Source organism: Canis lupus, chromosome 3 (genome assembly GCF_048164855.1).
Source record: "Canis lupus baileyi chromosome 3, mCanLup2.hap1, whole genome shotgun sequence".
NCBI lineage: Eukaryota > Metazoa > Chordata > Mammalia > Carnivora > Canidae > Canis > Canis lupus.
Genome location: NC_132840.1, coordinates 47,042,816 through 47,048,194, shown reverse-complemented (window position 1 = coordinate 47,048,194; position 5,379 = coordinate 47,042,816). Strand labels below are relative to the sequence as shown.

Below are 5,379 nucleotides of genomic sequence, written 5' to 3'. Positions count from 1 at the left end.
CATCCTCCCCTCCGTGCTCAGGAACAAGGCCCAGACTGAGCCCAGCCACCAGTCTGCTCTTCCCAAGAGGCCTTCGGAATCCTGGAGGGGCGCTCCTACCTTGGTTAGGAATTCCAATAGAGTCAGTGGCCTTGCATGGAGAATCTGCCCTTTCCCAACTCCACCCTCTGACCCCCTGCCTTCCAACCTCTCTCTCTTCTACCCTCTGAGTAAGGGCGCTCAGACAAACCCATACCCTCCCCCTTACCCCCTCACCCACACAGCAGGGACGGTCCAGGGAACGGCATATATGGCCTCTCTCCCTCCAGCCAGCTGAGGTGCAGCGGGGCGATAAGCACAGGGACAGCAAGACCAACAGGACTGGGAAGAGATCGGTGGGTGTTTTAAGGAGCTCCCAGAAAGTTATGTCATTTCCCTGGCTGAGGAAGCAAGCGGAGAGCCCTCCACAGTGTGGTCAATGTGAGCTGCCCTTCCGGGTGGGCAGCATCAGAGCAGAGTAATGCAGAGAACCCCCAGGGGAGAGGAGGCCACTGTGCCCTGGATTCCCTTCTGGGGGTGGGGCAGGTGGCCCAGAGCAGGGTGACCTGAGCAGGTGTGACGGCCATCCCCTTGTTTAAAGGAGGATGTGGCCTTGCCGATGGTGGCAGCAGTGTCCCACCTGGCAGACATGGACATATCGGACTGGCCAGGCCCGGAGCCCCATGACACAACCGAAAATTAGGACGCTCACCTCAAAACTCCACTGCTTTTCTTTGAACTTTGAGATCACCCCTGCAACCGTCACAGGAAGACTTACTTAATTATCTTAAAAGAGCCAAACATCTCACTTAATATGACCCCGTGACCCTGACAGCGTCCAGCTGTCCATCACCTTAACCTGATGCGAAACACGAAGGTGGGCATTGATATTATCTGCAAACAACTCCAAACTCCTTTAGGAGAAAGTCATACACCACAGAGGATACATTCATTCATGACATTTATTTGTGGCTCAGGGACCCTGTTTAGACTTTCCTCACCGTTCTGTTTACGCTGGGTTAATGGCCAGCCGGAAGTGCCTTGCCTGATGTGTTTGGCTGATGTTGACGAAGTTGACCTTTCCAGGAATGTTTGCAAACCAGGCATGTCTGGGTGGCTTTCTACGTCTCTTTCTCTGCTCCCCACCACCCTGCATCTCCCAATAAGGAAGTGGCTATTTTAGGCTAAGGGAAAATGAGATGACGGGATTTTCCCCAATGGCAGCTGTGCCCGATTCACGGTGAAGAAGCTCTGCCCCTTGCTAGGAGGATAGAACACAGCATCTCCCCTCAGCAGTACCCTTGTATCCAGTCCATCTGTTGGTGACTTATGGTCAAAGGAAAGGAAGGGAGGGAGGAGGAACATGGTGATTGGTGATTTGTGTCTTTTGATATTAGGCAAACTGGTCCAATGGGTAAGAGTCACAGAGAGGAAACCAATCCCATAAAAGGAATTATTTCTGGAAGTGATGAGCTCCCTGCCACAGAAAGTATGCAAGCAGAGACACGAAGAAGGGATCCTTTTTAGTTATTCTCTGCTATGAGAGCATAAGAAACGGAGCCTGGGGAGCTGAAGCGTCTCCCTAGACAGGCAGAATGAGACCTGACAAGGGGGTGAATATCAAGGATGTGCTGAGCAAGTGGACTTGCTGGTTTTCAAATGATTTTCCAGCAGCCCTATGTCCTTTGGGAAAGTGTCTCTCATCGCCCATGTGGCTCTGGGGGACTGCCCCATCTCACAGGGCTGCTGGGGGATGCTCCAAGGAAACCAGAGCCAAATGAGTTGCTTGAGTCCAGAGCCGGGGAGGTCGTGTGACCCTGTGTGAGGAAGCATTCCATTGCCTTGCAGGGTCCTGGCTTGCACACTGGTGAAGTACTAAATATTGTCATTTCTCTCAATTATTGGGGTTCTGCAATGGGGGAGAGGGAAATGGAATCTTTTGGAAAGTTTTCCAGAAAAGCCCATGATGAATGGTAACATCTGGATCATCAGGGAAAGGAAATGGGCACACAAGAGATCAGATGCAAGGTTCTCTGTGGATGGGGCCCGGGCCCTGGCACCTAAGTGATTGAGGGTTGAGGGCTTGTAGGACAGTAGTAGAGACTCACTTGGAAAAGCAGAGCTCGGTGGAGGTGACTAGACTTGGAGAACCACACTGAGGGACCTGGTGAGGAGTTGAGTCTGGAGATACTTAAGTCATCACGGTGGAGTGGGGCTTTGAGGAGCCTGGTCAGGATGTACTTTTGATTCACCTCCCTTGATTCAAATGGCCCACAGTCAGGCTTCCTTGAATTCTAGCTTGCTTGCCAGGAGAGGCAGGTGATGCTTCGGCCAGAAGCCCACTGGGGGGATTCCACTGGGGTTCCGAAGCCAAGGACTCCTGCTACACATCACTAGTGGAATCGCACAATTGCTCCATGATAGCCACAACTGCTCTTAACGTAGAAGGCACCTGGCAAATCTTTGACGGCATCCTTGCTGTTCAGACTTGGCTCCTTCCCAGCACTATCTAGTACTGGAGGGGGAAGTACAAGCATAAACCTGATGTTTTAAACCCACAAATTCACAGTGTTGAGACAGAGAAGCCCTGTATTATCAGCACAATTCCACTTGTGAAATTTCAATTTTGTAGCAATCCCTAATAGGGTCATTGAGAAGTCCTTTGAAAATGACCCGAGGAAACTGTCTAAATGACTCTGTTCCTATTGAGATGAGGATATCATAACATTGCCTGTATCTGTTATCCTCTGCTCTGTAACAAATTACCCTAAAACTTAGTGGTTCAAAACAATAACTAACAGTTACCATCTCGGGGCAGCCCCGGTGGCGCAGCGGTTTAGCGCCGCCTGCAGCCCGGGGTGTGATCCTGGAGACCCAGGATCAAGTCCCACATCAGGCTCCTTGCATGGAGCCTGCTTCTCCCTCTGCCTGTGTCTCTGGCCTCTCTCTCTCTCTGTGTCTCTCATGAATAAATAAATAAAATCTTTAAAAAAAAAAACAGTTACCATCTCATACAGTTTCTGTGGGTCAGGGATTCAGGAGAGGCTTAGCAGGGTGGTTCCGGCTTGGGGTCCCTCAAGAGGCTGCAGTCAGGGTGTTAGCCAGGGCTCCATCATCTGAAGGCTCGACTGGGGCTGGAGGAGCCACTTCCAAGGTGGCTTGCGCACGTGCCTGGCTAGTTGGTGCTGGTTATTGGTGGGATTCCTCAGTTTCTTTTTTGTTTTTTAGTTTTATGATTTTATTAACATAAACATGACATGCACATAAGCTGTCTATTCATTTTCTTCGCTACACAGCCTGCCATTGGGATTGGTGACTCTGATGGCCAGCTGGGCTGCTCTTTCCACAATGGCTTTGCAGTTCTTGGAGGATACATTGTGAGCAATCTCTGCACAATAAGATTTGTTGCACATCAGCGGCACTTCAAGCTCCTTGACATTGTGAACTAGGAACTTCCGGAAGCCACTGGGCAGCATGTGCTTTGTTTTCTTGTTGCTCCTGTAACCAATGTTGGGCATCAAGATCTGGCCCTTGAATCCTCTGCATACCCTATTGTCAAGCCTCTGGGTTTCCGCCAGTTGCACTTAATTTTGACATATCGGTCTGACTGGTGCCGGATGAACTTCTTGGTCCTCTTTTAAACGATCTTGGGCTTCACCTGAGGTCTGAGGGCAGCCATGATGCCCAGCAATCGATGGCTGCCACCTCCACAGGCGGCGCCGAGGAAGAGCGATTCCTCAGTTTCTTGCCACATGAACTCCTCCATAGAGCTGACTGCTCCAGAGAATGATCCAACGGAAACAGGGCCAAAGCCACAATGCCTTTTAAGATCTAGCCTTGGACTCACTTCTGCAATATCTTATTGGTTCCCAGGTTAGTTCTACTTGATGGGAAGGGGACTCCACCAGGATATAAAATCAGTCAGGGTACAAGGGCACTGTCTTGGAATGGCTACCACAGCATTGTACATTTGTCCCCAGTTGGGAACACTTGGTCCTCACTCACCTGGTTTGATTCAAGAATAGTTAGAAACTTCTCAACTTTTGAATGCAGGGAAGTGGGCTGACTCTTCAAACACATGCCAGGCCAGCCATTTTATTTGTTATTTTATTTTTTAAAAAAGATTTTATTCACTTATTCATGAGAGACACATACAAACACACACACACACACACACAGAGAGAGAGAGAGAGAGAGAGAGAGAGAGAGGCAGAGACACAGGCAGAGGGAGAAGCAGGCTCCACGCAGGGTGCCCGATGTGGGACTCAGTCCCAGGACTCCAGGATCATGCCCCCAGCCGAAGGCAGGCGCTAAACCGCTGAGCCACCCACAGATCCCAGGCCAGCCATTTTAAACACAATTGGGTGAAAGGCCAATTTACAGTTTATACCAATTGCTCACCCCAAGTGCTTGGAATCTGTTACACTTCCTAGCCACAGAGTGTCACTGGTGTAGGTGGTTTTGTCTGCCACACATCCTCATCTGTCCATGTTCATCCCATGGGGCCACTGGGCCATCATCCTCTGGCTGCAGGAATGAGCATGGGACCCTGGTCTGGCTAACTGTGGTGCCCCATTTCCCTGCCCAGAGTTATTGGTCCAAGGACAGGGCAAATGACCAAGCAAGGCCACCAGAATCCTTCCCCCAAAAAAAATTCAGTATGTGGATTCTGGAAGAGAGAGAAGCTCTCTCTTAATCTGAGTCATGAGCTAAGGGCTTACTGGGTAAGCTGCAAACTGCCAGAGAGGGAAGAAGAAAAAGAGAGAGGAGATTTTTTATTTGAGCACTTGGATCCAGCTATGACTGAAACTGATGAGATCCATCTCTGTTCTCTCCAATTACGTGACACGATAAAATTTCTCAAGTTCACATGGTGTGGAATTCCAAAATCACAACTAGACAATAGTGGGTTTTGAAGAGATAACAAGCAAATGCAGCAGATTTCATTTCTTTAATAGGACCTTAAGTGAGCCAACGACCCATCCCCTGCTGTCTGTAGCCCACAAACACATCAGCCCATCCTCCACCACCTAAGGAAAGAAACAAGCAAAAATTAGAAGGAGCATAAACACCTGCAAGCGAGCCACACCTGCCACCTGGTTTGTACCAAACACTCCAGCATCAAACCAACCCAGCCCAGAATGGTTTTCTCGGCATCCCAGCTGTTCTCAAGCTCTTCGAGGGCAAAGGCTGTGCTTTCTGGGTTCCCAGCCAGCTCTGCATGGTCATTTACAAACAAACCCTTGAAAATGGTTTCTTAAATGGACTAAAACACATAAAGCATGTTCTTTTAATAATACTCAATGTTGAATGAGTCCTAACTAGGCTCCAGGCATTGCGCCAAGTGTTTTACCTGCACTA

The 5,379-nt window shown here is 49.5% G+C and overlaps 1 pseudogene; it reads right to left on the bottom strand.

Annotated features, from left to right (window-relative positions):
• Positions 1 to 3,133: 3,133 nt before the first annotated feature.
• Positions 3,134 to 3,697, bottom strand: LOC140624902 (large ribosomal subunit protein eL32-like; annotated as a pseudogene).
• Positions 3,698 to 5,379: the final 1,682 nt, after the last annotated feature.